Raw genomic sequence first — 26,174 nt, 5'->3', positions numbered from 1 at the left:
TGTTCTAGCGCTGTTAAGAAATAAGCCACTTTGATATAAAACTGCCACAAAGCGGCGTGCAGCACTCCAAATTACAGATGGGCCTTTCTGGCCATTTGTATTTTGTCTGTGTCTGAACTCGGCTGGGGCCGGGCCGATAGTTGACAACAGATGATCCGTTTTTTAATGAGATTTTTTTTTTCTCTCCTCCTTTCTGTGTCTCGTCTTGTGGCGCCACAAGGGAATCATCTTAGTCAGATAGAACCCATGAACCATGAACAGAAAAGCCATGGACGCAGCAAGGACACCAGCAACGAGACAGACAGACGTTGAGAGGAGAGGCGAGGAGGGATGGATAGAAACACAGCAGGGCTATGAATATGAGAGAGGTGAAAAGACAGAGGAAACATGCGTCATTATTGACAGATCTGCTCTCTGCTTCTCTAAAGAGACTGATGTTCGTTTCAAATAACCACAAACGCTGAGCTTTTTTACAAGCTTTAGGTGATAAATCAGGAGATACTTTATTTTTTTCTCAAGTGTGGATTCGTTTGGTTCAATATTTAGTCACAGAATTTGTTTTACAATGAAATTGGCCTACTACTAATGTTCTGAACTCTCATGTGCTTTATTACAGTCACAGTATGAGCTTCAGATTTATAAGTCATGTCACTCTCCAGCTATCAATACTGAAATTAACATGCTCAGCTTGGAGCTAGCAAGCTTGTACCATGTACATACTTGTCTCAGGGGTCAGATGAATCAGGTTAGCAAAAAAGTAGAGTTTAATCCAACAGGGGATGTATTAGGTGGAGAACCAGACATTCAGATGTTTCGGTTCATCCAGCCCGCATGTAATTTGACTGTGTGGAGAAACTGGACCACCCAGAGGACGCTCATCTAGATACTGGGTGCACAGCTGGTGCACACATTGAAATCTGATGCCAAAACAGATGACTGATAAGAGAGCAAAGTGAGTTGGTTGGATGGTCTCTTGGTCTGTCAGTTTGTTCCAGAAGGAAAAGTCTATAAAAACTAGTTTTTTTTAACGAAAATCTGTGAAGATATGCCACATTCTGGGAACCATAAACATGAACCAATGGGTCCCAGGCAATGTACCCTAATTACTTTGATTATTCCCCCTCTCAAGTTTTTTTTTCAGCAGGTTAATTGTTTGATTGATCCTTTCGCTTGGTTTATTTCCGAGCTGACATATTGTGTTTAGCATTAATCATCAAATATTAATCAAACTGCACATGTTCAGCAAAGCTAATCATTGTTTGGGTCAGAACAATCAGCATCTGAGCATATTCTCTTGTTTCTTTGTGTTTTTTCTCCTCCTCCTTAGTTCATAGTTCCTTTTTATTTTGGCTTTCATAAATAAACACTCTATGTATATATACACACTTTGAAAAATGTATCTCAGGCTAGTTTTCAAGTGTTTTGGACAATTTGGTCATCAAAGGTTTCTTAATGAATTTACAAATTTCATTCATTTTTCATCAGTCTAATTAGGCTCAATTACCCAGGGTACGTGTCAAAACCAAATGCACCGGGGTCATTTATTTGCCCATTACCATCTATTTAAACACCATCTAGACACACCGTTAGACTACCTCCCTCCTCCTTTCTTTATGATTGATGACTTCTGCTCAGCTCCAACAAATCTTAATGAGCCCATCTAACAACCTTTATGCTGCATTTTAGCTAGAAACCAGGCACACAGTGGGGAAAAAAAATCTCATTTGAATCTGCAAGTTATTCTCTTCATTGTTTACAAGAGACAGAGGGAGAAAGGGAAGGAGAGTAGTTGAGGTTGCATAATTTCATGGAAACCACATCCTCACCATTGTTACTGTCCCCTTGTGTGTGTGTCTGTGTGTGTTAAGCCGCCTGCTGCTTTTCAAAAGCCTCCTTGATCATTCCTTTGTTCCTCATTTTTCCCTCTTCCCCTCCCTCTATTCCTTTCTCGGCGTGGCTTCCTTGGAGAGAGTTTGATGTATGACATCTGTTTGATTGGAAGAGGATCGTGAGCATCTCTTGTTGAGCACAGAAACACATCTAGAGTGTTTTGTTTTTCTTTTTTTTAATATATGTTGTGTGCATCTGGGTTCAAAAATGAGCCTTTAGAGACAAAGAGGAAAGAGGTTTGGATTGAAAAGAAAATAAGTAAGAGGGAATAAATCAGTTTGTTTGTTAAGTGCTGAATTGGCTCCCTGAATCATTAACACGCTCGGTCAGAGAGACAGAAAGGTGGAAGGAAGAAGCCAGAGGTATAGAACGGAGCAAATCATTTGCTGAGAAAAGCAGGAAAAGTGAGGCTTTAAAAGTGGAGGAAGGCCAACAGCAAGCCTCATTAAACTGAGAGGCTGCTGCCAGAAAGCTCATTGTCTCATTTCCATCTGCTCAATGAACCATTTGAAACTCTCGTCTTCCTTCGTTTTGACTCTGTTTCCTGTTTAATTGTACAGCCACCAACAAAATACAGGAATTGGGTACTTTAGCAGCTCTCTGTTAAATCTACTAAAGGAAGGGATTTCCTTTGTCAAGGTGAAGTTACTGACCCCCTCTTCCTCACAGTCTTCTGTTAGATGTTACATCAGAACACCGAGGATGTCCAGACCTTGTTCTTGAAAGTCTCAATGATGGGACAAGTGGCCTGGTTTCCTCAGAGAGACACTGAGACACAAAACGTGGCTGACTGGGACACATAAATGAAATAAAGAACAAAGGAGTGCTAGCCTGGGGAATTTAACATTTGCTCAATTTTTTTTATCGATCTGTTTAATTTTATCATCTCCTTCCACCATGAGTATTGTGCAGTCATATAATTACCTGTGTCTGTGTGTGCAAGTGTGTTGATTTGTCTGTCTGTTAGAAAAATATCTCATGAACCACTGGAATGATTTTAATAAAACTTTCACGATTTAATCATTGGATACACATCTTCAACTGATTAAGTTTCAGAGTCAACCTGATTAAAGATGGCCACCACAGCTGTTCAGTCTTAACAGACAAAAAAGTTGCTACAACTCAGTCAGTTTTACAAATATTGAGCTAAAATGTGACGTAAAGGTAGCCGAGAGTCATCTACAACACATACTTTGCATGCTAACCAAAAAATGCAAAAATTCTTTTTCAAACTTGTGCATGCAAGGCTGCAGGTGAATGCTGCTTTCACTAATCCTGATTTGAGATACATAATTATTTTCAAGTAAATCTAAACACAGTGGAGGCATGGGCATTTTCGTACAATAGTGTATTGGTGAAAGGTGATGTGATGACAAAGAAGAAACAAAATATAATCTTGAAAACTGTCCACAAGTTTAAAAAAAAAAATTAAAAATAGCCAATGATCTAAATGAGGACATAAAAACCTGCTGTCTCCAGGTCAACACTGAACCAATATGTTTTTAAAATTTTGGTTTCATTTTGTTGCTCAGCCTGAACATGAGGGTCATCTTATATCTACTTCAGTGTTCCTTGCTGTAAAGGCTCCACAGACCTTTTTTGTTTTGTGGACAGGGATTGTTTAGGTGTTGAGATTTTTCAGTCTGGAACCAAAGTGGTGGACTGACCAGCTGTTCACAGACCTCCCTGATGCCAGTAAAGCTTTAAGGAGAAAAACATTTCTAATTCTTTTATTTGACAATGTCATCCTTCCAAACACAGACACAAATGTCGTAAAGCAATACTTGCTTGCTCCACAACAACAATTAAAGGCTTAGCATTCTTTGAAGGAACACATTGCCTGTAGCCTTTTGCGCCAGAGTTCAAAACTAAAATCATCTTGTGTTGAGAAATGATGGTGTTACGGTGATTTTCAGTCAAACCTTAAAAATAATATTCTACTATATCTCAATTTATATAGCAAGATCTTAAGCAACATGTAGCCCTTGGAGTATGTGTTTGGTATGACTCTGAGCTACTACTACACCAAATATTAGATCAGTCTCTATAAAACCGACTAAGTTTTGGGTATTTTTGCGTTTTTTCTAAGGTTAGTTGGCTGCGACAGCCTTTAAGAATTGGGTTTAATCCAAATGTTAATCAGTTGCAGATGTACATCCATTCATTATTTGCTGTAAGATCCATTAAAAATCTGTCTACTGGTTCACAAGATATTTTACTAACAAACAAACAAAAATAATATCATAATCTTATTTCTTTCACCTTTGACTATTTCCCAAGAAACGGAATAGCCTGTGATCCATTTAACACATTTTGCACACCAGCTATCTCCTCTTTAGATTACAATATTAGGAGTAGTTCTCTTCTTTGTCCCGACAATGAGCTTTGGAGGTGGACTTTGTGTCAGAACACTGGCTGTTTGTGCACTAACGTGCTGCGTTCAAATTAAAAATGATCAGCCATTAGCTGGTGTTACAGTATCTAATTTTCCATTTCATTTCCCCGACTTAAACCCTCACCCTCATCCCTAAACCACCTCTACATTATGCATGGGCAGAAAGTGAATCATAGTAGATATGAAAAATGCATGACTCCCCCTCTCAATACCCTTTTGTCCATCCCCCCGCCTCAAACGGAAGGAATCATTCTGCACTGCCTTTTTGGGTTAGGGGCTATAGGATCAATAAATTGTTCTTCTGGGGGGTTCATGTGCCGTCTGTCTGGTTGTGTGTGGTATTTTCTCCAAATGGCATCAGAAATTAATAAAAGATTGCTTTGCCGAGAGGATGCTGTTGGTTGAAAGAATTACAGAATAAAGCACTGGAAAGAATATTGATATGGATGTAAAGGTCGGCGTAGGACAGAAAATGGATAGAGGAAGGGAAAATTGGAGTAAAAAGAGAGCGAGACACACTTAAAAGTGACAGATCATCAAACAGAAGGAAGCTCTTCTAACATCTGTCAATAGAAGCAATATCAACTGACTGATTGTGTCACTGTGTCACACAGAGCTGATCTCTGGAGACCCGTGTGTGTGTATGTGTGTGTGTGTCGGGGGTGGTGATAGGTTGGGGTGGGGAAGGGAGATCATGGCCTCAGCTGTTGTCAGAACAAGGGGCCACGCGCCTCTTCTGGAAACCCTCCAAAAATCCCATATTGTGAAACCTCAGTCACCACAAAGGGAGCGCCTCCATCTTGTGCGAATGTGTTTCTGCTCCTCCACCCTCTTCTTAAATTATGATTGTATTTGTTTGTGCGCACAAGGAGACGACCTTTTAATGATACTGGGAAAACTGGAAACCAGAGCATGTGTACGCTGAGAGGCTTTTTAGCGTTGGAGTGTTTTAGTTTGGAAGCGGCTATTAGGAGAGGTTTTGAAGATGGAGTGTGCTGATTTGGTCAGGGGGGAAGGAGGGGGGGGATTTGCATGGTAAAGTAATAGCTGTGAGGATAAATGAATGAATCATCTCTCCCTTGCAAAGGCACAGCTGTGCAGATGAACACACGCATGACACAACACACACAAGCCTTTTACGGAGAAATTTGGAAGGATCTGTTTTGAAATCTGAGGCTCCGTTAAGAATTATAGCTTGTGGGATAGATACATCACACAGGCATTCACAGGAAATGGTGACTCTGAGTGTTGTACACACACTCTCTCTCTCTCTCTCTCTCTCTCTCTCTCTCTCTCTCTCTCTCTCTCTCTCTCTCTCACATACACACACACACACACATGTCTGACCTCAGTCACAGATAATCTAAACGGGTCAAAGGTCATGGCCTAATCAAACGTTAGTGTGGGTCTCTGTGTGTAAAACTTAATGATTGTCTTTGATATGATGATCATGAATCACATAAAAGATGTGCTGCAGATGGTCTGACTGCCCGTTACTCATCATTGGGTTGGTGTTTGTTACCAGAAGACCCTCAGTAAAGAGTTCTCCTGTTGTGAATGGTGGATGATATGATATCTGACTGGTAACTGAGTCACTGAGACGTTGAACTGTCAGACATATCAGCCTGCCAACACTTTTTATAGAGGTTTGTAGCTCACATCAACCAGTTTGCTTCTGTTTTTTATCTGCGTCTGAACTTGGAAAGCCATAGTTAGGATAATTTGAATCCTTTGAAGATGGATTCAGAGGTTATAAACTATTAATATCCAACCTGTTGCAGATAGCTCTTTGAAAAACCTTCAATGGGAGAAATACCTCAGTCCTATCACAGTTGAACAGCTGGTCTGAGTGAGGTCAAGACGAGCTTTTTTCCAATTAAAGCTCCTTAGTAAATTTAAGACAATACATTTTATAACATTCTATATTCTCAAATAAAAAAAATGTCTTAATTACATCTCACCTGGATTATTGTAAGTCTCTTTATGTAGGTACTGATTGCAATGTCATGTAGACGGGTCCAAAAATGTTTTGTAAAATAAAAAACAAAATCAGCACAATTTTTAGAAAATGTATTGAAGGTTAATGTGTCCTTCAACTGAAAATATGTAAGCAAAATTTGTGACTGGCTGCCAAGTGCCACATGCGTTTGTTTACCTACAGAAGCAGCCGAAATGACTGACAATAGATCAACAGTGGCAACATACATGGCAAAGCTGTTTGGGATCAAGAAATCTGGCAAGATTATTACACTGGTACTTATTTACACTCATATTTGTTGAGTAAAGTATGTAATATTAATCAGTCATACCTTTTACCTTTAGGTGTCTGCAAGCTGTTCAAAATGCTGCGGCTCACCTTCTGACAGGAAAAAAAAAAAGATAACATCACTCCTGCACTGGCTTCCAGGGCTGCACAATATGCCACAAATTTATCATCATTGCAATACCAGTGAGTGCATAATCAATATTGCAAAAGACTGCTTGGACTGCAAATAAATTATAGATCATTACATTTCAAGTGCCATGCAGTCATGTTCTGCATGCTAATAATATATTTGGTCAATCCAACAGACTATCTATAGCCTTAATGCTCATAGCTGGTTTAGATGATAGTGATGACAGAAGAGAAAGTGAAAATGTGTGTTTTAACCACAACAGATATTGTCATCACAATAATAAACAATAATATCACACAAAATTTTCTAACATTCTGCACCCATACTGGCAATCTTATACTGGCTTCCTGTCTGCTTCAGAATCCACTTTAACGTTGTATTGCTTGTTTTTGAAGAGTTTAAAGGCACTGCACCACCTTATTTGTCTAGACTAATAAACGCACTCCATCCAGAGCCCCGAGGTGCACTGATCAGTTCCTTTGAAACATTCCCAGATCTGTATTCAAAACCAGAGGTGATGGAGCTTTTTCAGTGGAGCTTTTTCAGATGGAGCTTTTTCAGTGGTGGCCCCCACGGGAAACACTTTTGGAAATAAGAGCTGCTAAGACCATCGATCATTTTAAATCCATGCTTAAAACCTGTTTTTTTATTATTGGCTTTTAGTTCTAGCTGAGGAGGACATCTTGACTTTTATTGTGAACATTTATTTCGTTTCAAATTCCTTCTGTGATATTTGATTGTATTGTAGTTCATCTTTATTGCTTTTATGTGACTACTGTTTCTACTTTACTCTGAAAGCTGTTCTTCCATTGCACTACAGTAAATAAAAAAACTGATTTAATTTTTGATTGAATGGGGCCAAGATAAAATTCAATTGCTGCCATCTTAAAACATCTCCAATCTCAAAAAAACAACATAGCCATTCATATAAAGTTAGCTGTTTAAAACCTGTCAACAGAAGCCAATTCAAAGTACATTAAAGATCTTTTAGTGAATGGAAAACAAATGTCACACAGCTCCATACCAACCCAGTAAAGAGGGGAAATCCATTACTTTACTACAGTTCCGCAAAATCACATTTACATATGTCAACTCAGTCTCACATCAGTGGCAACAATATCGCTTTTAATGGAAAGAGTAGGTCATCAGAGAGCTAAGACATGTTGCTTTTTTAACTGAGACCCAAGTTTGACTCCTGTAGAAAGCTATTCTTCCTCTCTTAATTTTTCCCTTAATATCACAGTTTTGATCTGTGGTTCAGTTGATTTTTTTTATTCCCCATTTTTCATAATCACTGGTTGTACAAACTCAAACGCTAATAACCTGATTAGGGCTAAGAAAACATACTTGAGTAGGTTTATAAAAAGAAAACATTGTGTGCCTTCAAATACAGCACTTACATAACCTTCACATTCCTGACAGCCTATTATTTTTCATGTGTTGGCAGAGGCAGTGGGCTTTTAGAGAGGAAATGTACATATCAGCAATTGTGGTTTTCTTCAATGAAAAGTGACTAAATAATTCTCAAATACTGACAGGCAGACAACAGTACATCATGTGTGCCTGTAGAACTGTGTGTTCAACAGAGCGCTGAGCAGGACTGCAGCCCCACAGGAGGACTGTCATCTCCCCCATCCTCCTCACCTTCTACACCATGAGCTTCAACTAATGACCTGCACTTTTAGAGGATAACTGTTGTAGTTTAATGAATCAGAGCAAGTACTGAGGGTGAGCACAGGGTAGTAATAGATGACTATCTGTATTTTAACATAGCAAGTACTAAAGAAATACATATTCAACTCAGTACCTACAGGGTACGTATCTGGTACTCTGAGCTATGTACAGGGGTACTTACTGGGTTCTTACAGGGTACTTAACCCATACCTACAAGGTACATCACTGATACCTACATGACCCATTCCAGGGTAAGCACCCTGTATGTACAGGTACATACCCTCATAAATACCCTTTGAATCACCTCATAGGTTCCAGGCTGTATTATGTATTTCTACCAACTAAAGAACTGATTTTGCACTTGAGGAGGAATTGTTGCCTCGACAAATTCTAATGATGGGTCACAAGGTCCAATGTCCTCTACAACAAAGACCAGACCTGTCTCTATTTTCTAAAGCGGCTGTAGTTTTTCATCAATCTGTCAGACGATGCCCAGGATGGTATAAATCTGGGGTGGCCATTGCAGTCCTTTGCTGCAACAGCACAAAGATGGAGGCCAGGAGTACTAACTTTATGAGGATGACAAAAGTCAATGAACACACACACAAGCAGTTACACCTTGTATGTTTTTCATGGTGGCAGGCAATAATAACAAACTTGAGCTTTTATTTACCATGTTTTCCATTAAATCATATCCAGAAAAGAACCTCACACCTATCGTTTGTATCTCTTGTTCTATTAAAAACATAGTTGTTATAACTTGAGGTTTTGGCAGCAACCATTTCCACCTTGTGTTTCCTTCACCCTCCTTTGTTGCCTGGCTGACAGCTCTTTTAGCCACTGCAAACAAGTTATTAGCTAATGTGAGCAGGAGATTGACTGAGCAGTTAGTACAGCAACCAGTTTAGCAGACTGTGAAAGCTTCTGTGGAAACGTGAGTGTGTGTCATTGTGTATGTGCGTGTGTACTGTTTAAGAAAGATTTGCAGGATTTACCGAGGGAATGAACAAACCGAAAAATGAGACAAGTGAGAAGAAGATGAAGTAGCCGAAGTATGCTGAGGAAACAGGATACTTTAACACACATGACTTGGTCTTTCACTGTGTGTGTGTGTCTGTCTGTCTGTTTGTGTGCGTGCTGTAACAGGAATTTTCACAGGCATTCTTTGCGTAAGTAAAATCTGGTGTTGTGAAACCCGAGCATCCCCTGCAAGAAGAGCCAATTGTCTCTGAAGAGCTCACTGAGGACACTGTTAACTCCTGTAAGACGGTGTTTATGTGAGCAGTTAAATGGTGATTGGCTGAGTTACTGTTGAAGTGTCTTAGCTTCTTTCCTTCCCTTCTTTTTTTTCTAATTCTTCACTTTACCAGCCTTCTTTTCTTATCTGCCCATGTGAGGCACAAACAGATCGGAAACAGCTGTGAGAATTATTGGGCTTAATAAGAGCCTAGCTTGGCTTCTTGGTTTACCTCAAACTTTAAAAAAGCACACTGCCTTGAAAATCCCCCTCAAAGTTTGTAGTGCAGCTTTAGCTTGGCCGCCTGTGTGTGTGTGTGTCTCCGCAGGGTTACCCATATGCAATGGATATCAATGGTATTGCCAAAAAGCTGACTGCCAGGCCAGAGAGAGAGAGAGGCGGGGGAGATGCAAGGTCCTTCTCATTCCTCATGGTTTCGGTCTCATGACTCTTCTCCCAGCAGCACAGTCCATTTACTCTCCCCTCTTCATCAATGTTTTCATCCTCCTTCAAACAAAAGTAGATCTATTTCATTATCTCTCCACCTCTTCTTTTCTTTTTGACTTCGACCTCCTCTGTGCTTTCTTTTTCCCTCCAATGGCTGAAACTTATCTCGTGCTCTTCAGCCTCACCTCTCCTCTCATCACCCATGCCTCTGTATGAGAGAAAGAAGAAGAAGAAGAAGAAGAAACACAGCTGAGCTAATAAGCAGATGAAGCTGACAGCCAGAAACCATGAGGTGATGGGTTCACTGCTCAGTTGTTTGGACATCCTGGATCACGAGGCAAATTCCAGGCTTTGTAGTGGCTACATGAGATAAGCCTGGCCTTGAGAAGTGTCTAAAGCATACAGAACTTGGACACTGAGGCTTCACTGATTTCTTGGAGGAGGCAATGTGGGTGAGAGGGTGAGTCTATGTGTGTGGTTGTCTTTATATAAGAGACACTTCAGCATTTTCAGAGATGAAAGAGTTTCTGTCCTTTTGAAGCAGATCACTCTCTGTCCTGTCTGTAATTAGTTGAAGCATATTTTCATCATGACAATGGCTTCACGGCCGACTGAAATAGCTGCAGCTCTCACTGTGTGAAAACCTCTTGCCTGCATGTTGAGTTTGGCTCTGTAAAACAATGTGATTAAAAGGTAGGCATGGCAACAGATCATTTAAGGCCTTCATTGCTATCTATGTTTGCCAGGATTTTAAATCGATTCAAATTAACTTATAAAGCACATTTAAAATGACCGGAGCTGACCAAAGTGCTTTACAATAAACCCCAAGACAATTGCTCAAAAAAACATTGTCAGTATCTTAAAACAACCCCATTAAAATCTATTAAAAACAGAAAAAAAAAAAAAATTAAAATGTATAACGTAAAAGAGAATCACTAGAGAAATAAATGGCACATTGCATAAAATACCAAAACCAATAAATGCAGTTAAAAACCAAATAAAATAAATGTCCCTTAGCTGAGATATAAAAGTCTCACCAGATTTCCTCTTGACTGACAGTGGGAGGCTGTTCCACAGCTTTGGTGCCACACAATCTGCTTTGCTAACTTAGACTAACTATAGATGAAAATAATGGCACAGCAGTTCAGGTATAAAAAGAGGTATCACACCATTTAAAACTTCAATCTTTATTTAACAGGAAGCCGGTGCAGAAATGCTAACACAGAAGTGATACTGGCTTTTTTTCTTGGTACCAGTTGGGAGTCTGGCTGTAGAAACTGGCCAAAAAATAGGTAAAATAATCCAACCTAATGGTGGGTGAGTAATGCTGTCGTAATGGTCTAGACTCTAGAGGATAGAAATGTTTCTGTGTTATAAATAACAACTTTTTATCAGAGTTAATCTGTGTTAATAATGTCTGGATCATAGGCATGGTGCTGAAGATGAAATGATAATTACTCTATAAGTAAGATGTTGGATTGGAAGAGGTGTTTGGGTGACCAAAAATAACCATATCAGACTTAAATTAATTTAACTGAAGACAATATCTTCCAATACAGAATTTCACCTCTTTAGTACACTTTAAGGAGGATCTAACAGATGTGGGGTCCTCAGGACAGAAGAGCTTATAGATCTGCATATTGCCTGCATAACAGGGAAATTAAATATTGTATTTGCAGAAAATATAACCCAAGAGAAGAATATCCAATATGAACAATATGAATACAATTTACCCCAAGATTCCTAAAATTCAAAAATATTTAAATATTTATTTCTGTTTAAATAAATCTGGTCTGCATACCTCGATGATATGCACATTTTTGCAATTTAGAACTCAATAAAATTTAGATAAACTTTTTCAGCATACTTACCTCTGAACACTCTAACATTGTTGTGTTATGCACACCTTTTAGATTTTCAATAAATGACAGGAACCAACGTTGATTCATAAATTATGAATCACCTCTGCTGTGCTGCAGATCTCTGCCTCCAAGCAATCAGACTTTCTTCCCATGTTTTTGGCCCCCTCATCTTTTCTCTCTCTGTGTGCCTCTGCCCCTCACTTCCCCCTCTCGGTGGGACTGTGTGAATGACTGATAACTTTATTTGTTCCTGAAGCAAAAAGGGGGATGAGTATACGACTTATCCTTTACGTGTGCCGAAATGGGGATCAGGGGGTGTTTCATTCCTGGATGTACCTCGGGCATGTCTGGGTTTTAATTCTGACAAATGGTCAAAATTTTTTAAGGCAACCAAGCTGCTTATTTGGGTGGTATTCTATTACCACAAAGTGTTTGCCAGCAGCCAGAAGATGCCTTATTCCTTGGGCGAACGGTCAATGGAAAATTTTCTGTATGTGTAGTGCCAATTGTTCCTGGCCCTGCAGGTGGATTCTGAGCATATTTTGGACTTGTTGTTGGCCTTTTGTTCCACTTTGAGGGATGTGGGTAGTAGTGAGTAGGTTTTCACAGAAGCAGAAAAGGAAACACAAGGTCTTATGGTCCAATGTCTGTAAATTATTTAATCTGGATAAATATTGTTCAGCTTTGTGTAATGTTATGTTGTTAATGGTGGTAATTTTTGCCATTACACAACGACCCCCGTTTGGTAATGTATTGTTTCTTTGTCTTGTTTTATTTGGATTTATGTAACTGGGTTGCGATGTGCAAATTCTGTACGAAAGCCCGAGCGCATGGGCTCAGCCGAAACTACACAACAAGTCTCGGTTGTCAGGTGTGGACAGGCTCCCGCCCTGCTCTTTCCCCAGAAATCCCTCAAGATTTACAGCTGCGACGCTGGCTGCTCACACTCCTGAGAACAGTGGGTGCACAGTGTTAGCACCACAGACGAAGTGACGATGTTCTGCCCACATCACACGCGCGCACCCAGTGCCAGAAACCTCGAGCTCAAAAGGTTCGAAAAGAGATCACTTTTTCCTGTACACGCTTGTTAGTCTTTGTGACAGATGAGACATAGGGAGGGAGGACGGCACCCTCGCTCAAAGACAGCCATTCTGGGCTACGGTTAGTTATGTATCCTGAGACTCATTACAAGGACACAGTAAGCTTGTGATTTAAGTTATCTGCTCCTCACTAAGTGAACATTAGTGCAGCTTTGACAGAGGAGGCTTTTTTGGAAAGTGTTCCTGCAGATGTTTCCACAGACTGCTGGATTTACAGGAGGAAGAGAAGACTGAAAAACTGCTGAACAGGGAATACCACGCTAGTATTTTATTGTGACTTTTAAGAATAATCTCTGTGCAGCTGAAGATAACCAATTTGTTATGAAATTACGTCAAAAACTACTATTGTTTCTCATTTGTGTACCACTCTTTAAGCTGCATGGTCAGTTTCACAATATTGATCCAAGAAGTGGGACAAAGACAAGGCACACAACTGCTGAAGTCTACAAGCTGATGTGCAAACCATATAATTTAGTAACACAATGCATCTGTCTCAACATCTGGTAACTTTAGTGAAGTCCTTTTTTACATCTTGACTTGTGAAGCTTCTAAAATCAGATCGGATTGACCAGTTTGCAGTGGGAGTTTAACTTGTTAGTTTCCTTCAAAAATACGCCAGAAAAATAAACAATTTTGACACATTTAATGCAAGTTGCTGAGGACAAAATAAAATGGTAGTTTTGCACACATTTCATTGATTGCTATCTTACAAGTCATCAAATTAAAACCATCTGGAAAAATGTGACAAGTCAATTTGATAAAAATTAGGATTAAAAGTCAGGTTTAGCATTTAAAAAAATTGATAAACGCTGAAGTAAAAAAGTGTGACACTTTTGTTATTGATTTCCCCACACATGTTTGTAGAATTACCTCACACATAGTTCATTGTTGCAGTTTTATCAAAGGTAAGTAGAATAACAGAAGCATTTTTTTCCTTTATTCTGACATGGTAAAGTAACAATAAATTACAACAGCCTATTATAGTTCTTCAGTTTCAGAATGTAACAAGTTTTAACAAGTTTGTAGATTTTGCAGCTCTGGTCAAACTTTTTTAAAAGGAGAAGGAGCAAAAGTGTTTCCTTTTGTTCATAAAGATTATAGACCCGTGTTCTTAGATCACTGCTGATGTCTTTTTTTCCCCCTCAGCATTGTGCTAACGCACATCTGACAGAGACCAAACAACTACCAAAAAAATGTGTGTCTAGATAAAAAGATTTAAAAAAAAAATCCACATAAAAAAACCCTGTAAAACCCTCTGTGGTGTATGTTTGATGCAGGAATGTTTCTGTTTGCCACAACTGTGGTCTAACTTTTCTTGAAGTCTTCATTGGTCTCATAAATCCCAAAAAACATGGAAGCACGTCTGTTTCCTGCTCCCTCATGATGTCAGCATAGAAAAGTGCGAGAACATTTATGGGATTGAAGTGGAAGTGGGGACTGAGCTGAGGAAAAACGCTCAGTGCTGCTGGCAGGCAGTGGGTGGAGTTAATGTATACTGTTTGTCCTCTAAGTCCCCAGTTTGATGGTCAGCTCTGTAGAAAATCTACGGGACCTCCTTTCTGCACCTTAAACTCAGTCCTCTCAACCTGCTGACTATCTGCAAGCAGGATCACTTGTCTCCTCCTCATCGCCCGAGCTAAAGGTTTTCATCTTGTTCCATCTGCTTGCTCTTGGATCTTTCTGATCAGAGATGAACACACAGATTTTTTCAATTAGGAAGCGCTGCTGAAAGTTTTTGCTCCAGGCTGCTGTGTCTTTGTCCCCTCTGAGATCCCCTTGTTGTTCAGCGTGCTTCTTCCCTTCTTCCACCTCTTCCCGAGTTTAGCCTAGAGGAGGGCGGGAAGCTGTGAGTACACTTTTAAACGTTTTCATTCCTTTCATTCAGCTGCTGATTCGTTCGAGTTCAGAGGGTGCTGATTAGCACTGAGCAGTTGTCTTTGGCATAGTGTCAAGATGCTTCCCACGGGTGGTGTAAATTTGGGTATTTTGAGCTTACGGGGAAACTAATCCCATCAGTGATTGGTTGTTTTTCTTACCAGCACTTCTGACTGACATTCAGACTTGATGAAATGTTTATTTTTGTTAGTATTTTATTTAGAAAGGTCACACGCACCATGAAAATTTGTGGAATGTTGTGTTTTTTTAATGCCTGCATGTATTTATCAGAAGTGTAATGTTGTAATACAGTGTTCATTTTTTTTTTTTTAGTGAATTAAAAGCCTAACATGCCTTGAAATAATGTATGCTACCCACTGCCTTTAATGCCAGAGCTTTAAACTGAAATTATCTCATGGTGAGAGCGGACAGAGAGTTATAGCTGTTTTGTTCAAACCTCATAGCCAGTTTTGCGCTGGCTAATGATGATTATTTGTGGTGGCTATCTTGAATTGGGCTAACTCCAAAATAGAATCAGCCATAGAGGTACAGCTGATGATTGTTTTCTGAAAGTTTTATTAAATTCCATCCAGTGTTTTATGAGATATTTTGCTAACAAACAAGCAGCATTGACGCCAGTAGTTAATGGCAAAGGTTTAAAAACAGATCTTGCTCGATCAGTTAGTGCTGAGAATATGTGTTGAGGGTTAATCTCAGCTACCAATATACCAAATTTAATCTCAATTTATGTAAAATTGATTGGGTTGGAGCTATTTTCGTGTTTTTTAAGTTGGCTTAGTCATGGTAGCCATCTTGAACAGGATGTAGATGTTCATCCAATCATTACTTTCTGAGCGTTTCATTCAAATCCATCCAGTGATTCATGACATTTTTTGCAAACAGTACTGACAAACGAAACATACACGCACGCACACACATGCACACACCTATGCAAAAATGTTATCACCTTGGTTTTGGCGGTGGGCGATAACTGACTGAGTTGTGTAGGCAGGCCAAAAGTATAAAATTTTTCCATTCCCTGGGCTGCTGCTTTGTTTAGCTGCCAATGTAGTTGTATGTAGTGGGTGGCATCATTTTTAGACAAGGGGGGAGTGAGAAAGTAAGACCTGTAAGGAGCAGAAGAAGAGTACAAATTACTGATGGTGTTTGAGCTTATGGAAAATGAGGAAGGCAGAAAACAGGTCAGTGAAGAACAGAAATGGGTTGGACCCAAAGTCAGTTTAGAGGCATGATCGTGTCACCTCAGCTGCTGTGATTTAAGTGAGCTGAAAACACACATAGCTCTATGAATCTCCCAGCTGTGCAACATGCCTCCTTTATTTTTAAACCAGTCGTATCAGGCTGCTAGCACCAGTGAGTGAGCAGACCGTTGTCTCCCAAACACTTTGTGCTTACAGTTCCATGTGTCTGGGGCCGGCACAGGCGAGGGGAGTTGTGCTAATTTAGCATGCTTGTGTCAGCAGATATACAGTATGTGAACACAATGAGATTCTACCAGACCATGCTGAGGGCTCCTCTGGCTTGTCCTCTTTTCGTGGATCCAATCAGATTTGACCAGCTTGAGCAGTTTACATGTGTGGGTTTCAGTGCTAATTGAACAGTATTTATTGACAGTGCAAATGTGTTTGGAAGCTGCCAAAGTGCATTCCACACAGACATGCTGCCAGCTCTGTTTGCACCCGTGTGTGAGATGTTAGTAACCTACAGAGGGAAGAAAAAAAGAAGCTTGGTTTCGATGCCGAGTGGGCTCATAGTACCAGCGTTTGGTATTTATGAAACTACCCACACTGAAGGCGGCCACAAATAAAATGCCTAGCACTCCTTTTAAGGAATGCATATCACCCATCGCCTTTTATGCCAGAGTTTTAAATCAAGATCATCTTTCTGTATGTTGAGAAATTATGCATTGCGCCATTTTGGTCAAACTGTGAAAATAACCAATCAAAACCTCATGTCATATTCCGAATATGTGTTATTGACTCTCAGCTACTACCACATCAAATTTTAGCTCAATATCTGTAAAATTGACAGCTGTTTTCTTTTTTTTTTCTTGTCTAATATTGATTAAATATGCTGGACATCTTGAATATGACTCACTCCAGACATTATTGACATGTAGATGTACATCCAATGACTACTTTCTGAATATCTCATTAAAATAAATGCTTGGGTTTCATGAGATATCTTCTTAACTGACCAGCAGCGATGACTCCAACAGTTAAAGTTTTAAGTGAAGATCTCACACCCTGAGTAGCACTTTTGCTGTAAATGACTATGCTACTACCAGACTAAATGTTAGCACTATATCTGTAAAATTCTACTAGTAGAGGTATATCCAATGATTACTTTCTGCAAGTTTCTTTAAAATTTGTCTAGTGGTTCATGAGATTTTTTGATAGCAAATTCACACACACACATACACACAAACACTGGCAAAAACCTTTATCCACCTGCCTTTTTCTTCCGGGGACAGGTGATAAATAACTGTTTATACATTTTAATTTGTCTGTTTTTGTGCATATAGGAAAATCCTTGGGTAACTTTCTCGATAAAGTGACTTTGTTGACAGCTGTAAAAAAGACTTGTCTTTTCTTTCTCCTTGCACCTCCTTCCAAGACAAACATCTCCCGTTTCAAAGTTTATCCAGAGTGCAAGACTAGAATCTGCTTAGCTCACTAAGGCAGGAGGAAACACGTGGAGTTGAGGTGGGTGGAAAACAGAGGCATGAATCACATTCGGAAAGTGGAGCTTTAGATGCTCCACAGGCGGCGAGTGTGGCAATTGATTTTGTGAGTGGTGGTCTCCTTCACACAGAACTCTCATCCTTCCTCCCGCTGTTTGTCTTGTGTTTGTGTGTTTGAAACTAATCAATAGAAAGGAGCTCACAGCCGTGTATCAACTTAAAGCTGCATCGATCGGTCCTATTGATTTTAATTCTAATTATGTTTCATCATCTGAATCCCTAAAAGGATTGTAAATGAGGCTCATCTGCATTCTCTTTGTCTCTGTACTCTGTTGTCTTTGAAACACTCTTTTAAAATCATGTTGCTTTATTTGTTAATATTTTTATAGCATTTGTACTGAACAGTTTTACTGTAGGTGTCTTAGCTGTCAACTCTTAGCTCCTGCAGTTCTTCACATAAGTGGAATAAGGCCGTAATTTCCTGACAAAGTTGAGTTGATTTAACCCGAATGCAATCCAGATTTTAAAGAGGAAGTCTAACATCTGACAGGTCTGTTATATTAGCTTACAGGCAGCTGTGCACTGAAATAAAAGTTAATGTGATCATTATCAGTATGGATATGTACCCAGGCTGATATTTAGGATAAATAATATTTACCAAGATGACCATTTATGATTGCATTTACAGTGCATGGTTATATTTATCAGTTTGCCTCCAACACAAATCCAGCATTTATTCAAAAACCCAAATATGATAACGTTTTAAACAATAAGTTAGAAAAAAACACAGCAGTTTAATTTGTCTTGGAATATTGAGTCAGACTGCACAATATTTAGAAAAATGCAGTTGCAATATTGTTGTTGAATATTACGATGGCATGACATGAACCCACAATTTTCCTCACTTCTTTTGTTTTGTTTATTTATTTATTCTGTCATCACAATGCTAAAAAAAACTCCATTTGCTTTGGCTTTTTTAGCCACAGTCTCTAGATCAGCATTGGGATTTAGGAGGTCAATTTGATGCCCAATTTTATAACTGGCATGCAGTTTTTACTGATGTTTGCATTCCTTTGCAATATTGACATTACCTACATCAATATTTTGGTGATGATAAATGTTTGGTCCTTTTTAGGTCTGCAAATTATATCAAAGTCGGTTGGGTTCATCCTCTGGGTAGCATGATTGCGTCAATGTCACCAACTTTTTTAGTTTAAGCTGAAATAATGGAGTAGTAGTGGTACTACAGAAAAACAACCGGCCATTCAGATTTTTCCTCCAGGAACTTGTTTGTATCAAGTTCCACAGTAGTCTTCAAAAGCAGATTTTAAGCTACCTAAGTGTTGTATTGTTTGAGCAATATTTTTGTCTTTAGAGGTCTGCTGCTAGCGTAGATTTGCCCATCTTTTAAAAAACACAAATGCTTGTTTTGAGGAGAAACTTGTCATCAGCTTTCTATGACTCTGAAAACTTAGTAAAACACAAAATTGTGAGGAAGGTTTTGACACAGCAAAGCCGAACTGCACCACAAAGGCAAAAAATAAATGTGTGCACTTCAGCAAACCCCCCTGCTGTTCACATGTGGATGCTGAAACCCCACAGACTCGCCTTTAAGCTTTCAGTTAGGGTAAATCAGATAGTATTTAATTGGAAATGTATATATAACTACAAAGAAGGTGTGTAATTAGATCAGTTTTGATAGACTCTTTGTGCAGGAGGAATCGAGGTCAGTGGTTAAATTCAATTTAGAAAAATATCTCCACACCAACCTCATTTAATTTAAACAACTGATTGCGCTTTCAGTTCTTTGTGTACTTTGACATTTTATCAAACTAGCCCAGTCTCGATGTGCTCAAATACACACTTGCAGTATGTAGACACACAAGTGTGTGTGTCTGTGTGTGTACACAGTGCTCTGGAGACTACTGGAGGTGAAGAGTGCAGCCAGAAAAAGCAAGCTGCCACTCAGCTTCGCCAAGCGCAGCCGCTGATAAGGTCGACCACGGGGAGATGTCGGCACTCAGGATCTGTCAGTCAAACACGGAGGCCTGCTTCCGCCTACTACTTCACAGACGAGGGATGGGAGTGATTGTATGGGTGGAGAGGGGGAGGTGTAAGTGAGAAAGATGGAGAGGTTAGGGAGACGGATATGGAGTGGCTCTGGAATAGGATGAAGAGAATCTAAGAAAGAAAAAATTAAATGTGGCAGAATCTATAAAACTAACAAATAGGAAACGGTGACAAAAATCAAAAACCTAAAAAATGTATGTGATTTGATCCAAAATAAAAAGTTACCTTCTTGTCACGATGCACCCAATTCTCCAATCTTTAATGCCATTCTTTCTCCATTTTTCTTCCCAATGCAGATTCTTGTTTGTTTGTTTGTTTGTTTGTTTTTTGCTGTCTCCAGCCTTGATTAGTTTATGGATCCTAAATCAATTTCAATAAAAAATCTCAAATGTCATTTTTTCTTTCTAAGGCCCATAAGAAACAATAGAAATTTGTTGAAAAGTTGATAAACACGACCCAGATTCAAAAGTGTACATAGAGGCTTCAACAGCAGCTTTTATGGTGACATGGGTGAAAGTCAATATCCCCTAGTGAACTGTTTCTTTCTGAACTTTATTCCTGATGAGAGAGGAATGTTAGTTTTGTATTACAGTTTTTGTATTATCTTCTTAATAACACTAAAACACAAAAACAGAAATACGTTCACACTTGCTTTCTTATGATTTCGTTTCCCCTATGTAGCATCATGAGTGTTCAAAGAAGGCCCCAGATGTTGGTCCTTAGTTATCTCTTTTCACCATCTCTTGACATGGTTGTAGAATTAGCCAGAGTAGTGCTCAGTTGGCCGAGGACCGCCTCCAGTTCTTTTAAGAGTTCTCGACAACACAAAGAGACGAATCAGTTACATGGGATGCAGAGAAGACTTCTATCTCATGGAAAAACTCACAGCTGAGCCACGACAAGCTAATTTGATTTTTTTTCCACACTTCCCATTTTTTTTCCAAACATGTTTGTTAGAAGACACACAAATCCCACAATACACACAATGACTGTGGTAAAAGTTTCACAGTGGAAAATCTGGCTGTGGAAATTTCTGTTTTTGATCCATCACGTGCCACAAAATAAAGTTGAATTGGAAGTAGCGTCACTGAACACTGTAGACTAAAACTGTCAGCCCTATTGATGTCAACAATGAACATGGTTTACAAACTGTGGTACAAATACCACTGGTATTCAGTGCCCATCTATAGGTACTGAAAAGAAAATTTGGTATTAACCATTTCCAAGTTAAATAACAAGCTAATGAATCATCATAAGCTGAACTGTGCTTTAAAGCTAAAAATCTGATTGCTAAAAAGGTTGTTAGATCAAATAAACTATGATCTTGGCTCCAAATGAAAACTACTTGAAGCAAAACTGCAGTGGAGAATATTTTGAGAACCCCTATGGAAACTGTAGTGAACAATGGTTACTTGATGTGCTTGATGCTACTTTAGCACTAGCATATTGAACCTACAGCAACAAAAGCTTAGAAATGTGATTCAAGATATCTCAAACTTGTATTAGGTTGTTGTGGGGCAGAAGAAGAGCCAAAGCTGCAGAGTGTGGTGCTGTTCATCATGGAACGCACGGAACCATTGTTCCTTTAACAAGGGTTAACTACACCCTTCAACCAGGGATAGGTGTATGTTTTGTATCTTGACGATTTCCTGTGAATCATTCCAATTAAGGGTAGAGGATAAAGGACAAGATGCATACTGGTGCATGTCAAGGTCAAGATCCCATCTTCTTTATCTATAGAGACTGCAGGAAAAAAGCCATGGGATGAATCCGGCACAATGCGTCTGCCTCTTTATGAGTGTAGGCTAATGTGCATGGTTCAACTAACTAAATTAGTTAAAATTTGAATATTGGTACAATTACTAAGTTTATTTAGTAATCAAAGCATTTTTAGGATTGTTGTTAGAAGTTTGGACCCATCCTCAGTAATGAACATTGGGTTTATTGGATGATTTGGTCATTATCAGTATCCACTCTTACCCAAAGAAGGCCAAGTCAAATGTGATCAGGTGGTCTGTGTCCCTTTAGCAATTAGGGTTTGTTAAAGTATTATGGTGAGGGTTTTGCAGGTTTGGTTTTTAGGTTAGAGTTAAGCATTTATGTACATTGATTAGTTTGCTTGTTTATACAAGTGTAGTATTAAAACCTTGTAAGCTTTACAGTTCTGATCTCGTAAAAATTCATCTGTATGAACAACAACTCAAATGAAAGATGACGTCAGACTGTATTACTTTACCGTGGCACTTTGTGAACTTAAAAGCTGGAATTGGTGGTTAGTTACTGTGTTGCCTGGTAACTCTTTTACCGTTTCTATGGCAACAGAGAAATCTGACTTCTTTTCTCTCTTTTTATCCTTGTTTATAATGCCAAGTTGCCATAAATACAGGACCTCGACGAGCTCTTATGGTAATTCACCCAGCTTGTGGGGCAACAAAAGCTTTAATTAGGCTGAATGCCAACCATATGGGACAGCAGGTAGGCTCCCTGCATGTGTGGTCCAAACACACTTAACACAGATACTCACACACATATGCACACTTTAAGTAGTTTAGGAAAAGTAGTTCAAGGGGCCAGACACAAGATTCTGTGCTGCAGGCTAATGCTTATGACATGGTAAAGATTAAAGTCTCCACAAGACTGATGTTGATATATGATCTTTAGGTAATGAGTCCCACCTACACAAACTATTGGTTTTACACTTTCTGTCTGAGAGTGAGACAAGAAAATAGCACTTCTCATATGTGCACATAGCTATGCAGCTGGAATGATCTCTTCAGCACAGAGAGTCAAAGCCCAATGGGAAAATGATTTGTCTCGTTCAGCTGTTCAGAGTTTTCAGTGCAGTTTTGAATCTAATCTCCTGTCAGTCTCACTCCAATGTGCAACTTCATTCATGTGACTAAAACACCTCCCATGTGGACCAGGCCAACAAAGACCCCAACGACCTTCAGGAAAGAGGGGAACGAGAGTGACTTGTACATAAGTTCAGCTCACATCAACACAACACCTCAGCTCAGTTTTAAAGGCTGTAATGCAGCGCTTTTTAGTTCGAATGGGGAAAGCTCATCAGATGAGAAGTGAAATGTCTGCAAAAACAGACAAAGGATGGATCTGAGGGATTTTTTTTAAACAAGTTCTTTATGTTGCATAATTGATGTTGGTTTATTCTGTAATGAAGCTGAAGTATAAAAGTGCTAGTTTCTGTCTTTAAATAAAATTGAGCTGCAACTATTTTTGAATTTCTTTTATCAAATAGAGAAGATTCTTCCTCAAAAAGCACAACTGAGATAAGACAGTTTTTTAATATAAACCTTGCTTTGTTAATTGAGACATCCACAATAATCTTTGTATTATTTCTTTCTTTGTGTTTTTGTGGTTGGCATGGTTACACATGAAAGGCAAGTTGAGCAGTGGCACAGAAACTGTCTGGAAATGTATGTATGTTCTGCTAGAAGTCCTTATTTTTTTAGTTTTGAACAGCTCTAGACTAATCAGCCAAATCCATCAATTTGGCTGATTTTAACTCTGCAGAGATGACATCCATTTTCACTGCTAGTTCTACAAGGAAAATAAACTGTGTATTTGAAATGATGTTCTTTAACACAACTTTATGCATCATCCAAATACATCTACATCCACTGAAATCAAGTGAAGATTTATTTGGAGGAAGTAACATGGATTGTGCAGGCAAGGCTGCAGATCTGTTACAAGTCAGAGAAGTAACAGACTTGAAAAATGACCTGAGCTTGGGGGGAGCTACAAAGAGCTAATGAGAGCGTGGGAGGATGGGTCAAGATGGAGGGACACAAAGGATAGAGAGTTAATTAAAACTTGTCAGAGGATAAAAAGTGAAAGTTAGAAAGAGGTAAGCAAAGAAAAAAACTGGGACAAAGAGACGAGCATAGAAAAAGCAAAATATCTGACTAATGAAAGGGGATGCAAATTGTACAAAGGGAAAATGATGGAGTCAGATGAGGTGAAAGAAGTAGAAGAGGTTCTGACCAAGGGACCTCTGCAGCTGTAAGCAGAGAAGCGAGGTTAGAGGGAGAAGATGAGTAGGGGCCTGAAAGTGGTGCCAAGATGTCCCAGAGGTGATGCATGAGGCCATAATGAAGCATCTTTGCTCCTCTGCCACCGCTGCTGGCTGGCGAATAACCTCAGCTTTGGCACGTCTGCAAGACCCACTTAATCATGCCCAGAAATCACACACACACACAGAGACATCCACAAAAGTTTGCGACCAGGCAGGATTTGCAAAACACACTTTTTCGGGGTTTTTTACACCCCAAAACTTGTGACCGATTAGCTTTCTCCCTTTTAACCACCCACTACGTCCCCATCACACACACACACACGCACACACATTTCTACCTTCATCCAGTTACTGTCTCAATACTGAGGCCAGTGGTGGCAGGAGTGTGGGCTTTTGTAAATCAGCTCATTGTTCAGTATGACAGGCTGCTAATGCACAAGACGTCTGGGTTTTCCACAGACTTGCATGTGTGAGTGATGGAAATCAAGACGAACAGTGCACTCCTCTTCTGCAGTAAACAAGTCCTGCTGGCCTGCGGTTTTCACCGCTGTCAGTAACACGTCGTCATGTCAGCCTGCTGGTTTGCGACGGCGCACGAACAGTGCATCCTCTCTTGCATAGAAAAGAATGCGCCTTCCACTTTGTGTCGCTTGCCCTCTTGTTTACATGCGTCCGTGCTTGAATCTGCATTTTGTTCGAGATCCAAAGGCTCAACAAAGGCAGCAAAAACATCTGCACGAAACATGAAACTTTAGTCAAAGGAAGTAAACTTAGGACTAGGAATTAAAGCATTATATTGATGAGAAACAACTGTACCGGAATCAAAGCAAATCTGAGCACATACTCTTGAAACTCATATGTCTGCCTGCCCATGATGACCTTTAGGCTGACTGAAAAAATGCATAGTACCAGTCAATGAAGATCCAAGAGATTAGAATGATGAATTTACCTGAGTGTGAGAAACCCTATTTAAATGCATAAATGCATGTATAAGCTTGAGATGTCTTGTAGATCTGATATGTCCCTTCAGATTTTGTTCTTTATTTTAAAGCGTTAACAAAAGCCTTACCAGAGACAAAACAGATGTTGTTTTTTGAAATTCAAATGGCATTCAAAGAGTTCTGACTTATGGCTTACACTTCTTTCTTTTTTTCTTTTTTTTTCTGGAGAGCTCAACACGTAGGCTCATGTCAAGAAAGTGTGGGCGCAGTTAAGGAGGATCTGGAAATGTCCCTTTCTAGCAGCGTCAGCGTGTGGATGCTTGCCTCCTTGATTGTGCAACAACATTATCTCGATGTACTCAGTGGAAACCTCTCATTCACCCCCAGATGTTGGAATAATCGTATAAAAACAAACATTTTTTTGTTGAAAAGCAACATCTGCTCAGCTTCTTTTCTTTTTTTTAATCCGTTCTCTGGACAAAACTGAAACCTTTTTTTCTGGATATATTTTTACATTTCTATGCAGAGTGGTTTATACATTTAGCTAATATTCAGCACTTTTCTGTGGGTTTCGTGAATGTTTAGTTGCAGTATAATATGCATTTCTGCTCCCCACAGCACTGGCACAGTTTCAGAGGGGAAGTTTTGAATTAGGAGGGAGCAGCACTGCATTGGTTGTATTGCTTGAACTTTGCTGACAGGCGATTTTTCACTGATCACTCCCAAAAGACCAGAGCCGCGAGAGAAACGGAAAAAGTAGGACAGGGATGGCGAGTTTCTCTCTCTCTGCTCCCCTCTCTGTTGCATCACTGTATGCTGAATGTCTTCATTTTTTCTTTCTTTGTGTTTTACGATCTAGTGCTTCCTGTGTCACTTGTTTAGTTATGGGATGACAACCAGGCATACAAATAACAGAAAAATAAAACGTATTACTTTCTCATATTTGACTGCAAAAAGCTAAAAGTTTATTAAACTCATTTATTTACCTAAATCCACTTCAAAGAAGCTCAAATATATTTCTTTCCACCAGAGGAAAAAACTAGAAAAACAACACTTTGCAAGTTAGGATTAAATATTGTTAAATCTTAGTGAACTAGAAGAGGACATGGCTATATTCACACTACAGTTATCTGGCTGAGTTTTACTCTGCTATATTGAGTTCACAGATTAGGAAGGAAAATGGCAGCAATAGGAAAAGATGCTCCCATGCTTCTCGAGGAAAAAACAAAAAAAAACATTTTTTTCCTTGGACTCTTGTAATCACGAGTAATAATTCTATGGATAGTGATGGATCTCTTTACTCAGCCTCAACTTCCAATCAAGTCATGCACCCACTCAGAAAACTAGCGGGAACCACTTTTTTTTGTTTTCCTGGCATGGCTTAAAGTAGTACACTTTGAAAAACTGGGCATTCTTTAAATAATTATCTTCATATGAAAAGAGCAGAGGGGTATTACAGACTCTGATATCTCTTTTTATGTTTTACAAATTCATTTTTTAACATATTGACTACATTTGCTTGAAGTCGGCGCCCTTGGTTGTGTTGATTA

The 26,174-nt window shown here is 39.3% G+C and overlaps 1 protein-coding gene across 3 annotated transcripts in view; it reads left to right on the top strand.

Moving 5' to 3' along the window:
* prickle2b (prickle homolog 2b) overlaps positions 1-26,174 on the top strand; it is a 99,932-nt gene that overhangs the window by 29,237 nt on the left and 44,521 nt on the right. Inside the window, exon 1 of one of the 3 annotated variants that reach the window (XM_017429989.3) lies at positions 14,622-14,847. The exons of the other annotated variants lie outside the window; for them this stretch is intronic. The gene's annotated coding sequence lies outside the window, so the exon portion shown is untranslated. Of the gene's footprint in view, positions 1-14,621; positions 14,848-26,174 lie in introns of those variants that run through there. 3 annotated transcript variants of the gene reach the window in all.

Source organism: Kryptolebias marmoratus, linkage group LG4 (assembly GCF_001649575.2).
Source record: "Kryptolebias marmoratus isolate JLee-2015 linkage group LG4, ASM164957v2, whole genome shotgun sequence".
In the NCBI taxonomy this organism is placed as follows: Eukaryota; Metazoa; Chordata; class Actinopteri; order Cyprinodontiformes; family Rivulidae; genus Kryptolebias; species Kryptolebias marmoratus.
This window is presented reverse-complemented; position numbering and strand designations above follow the sequence as displayed.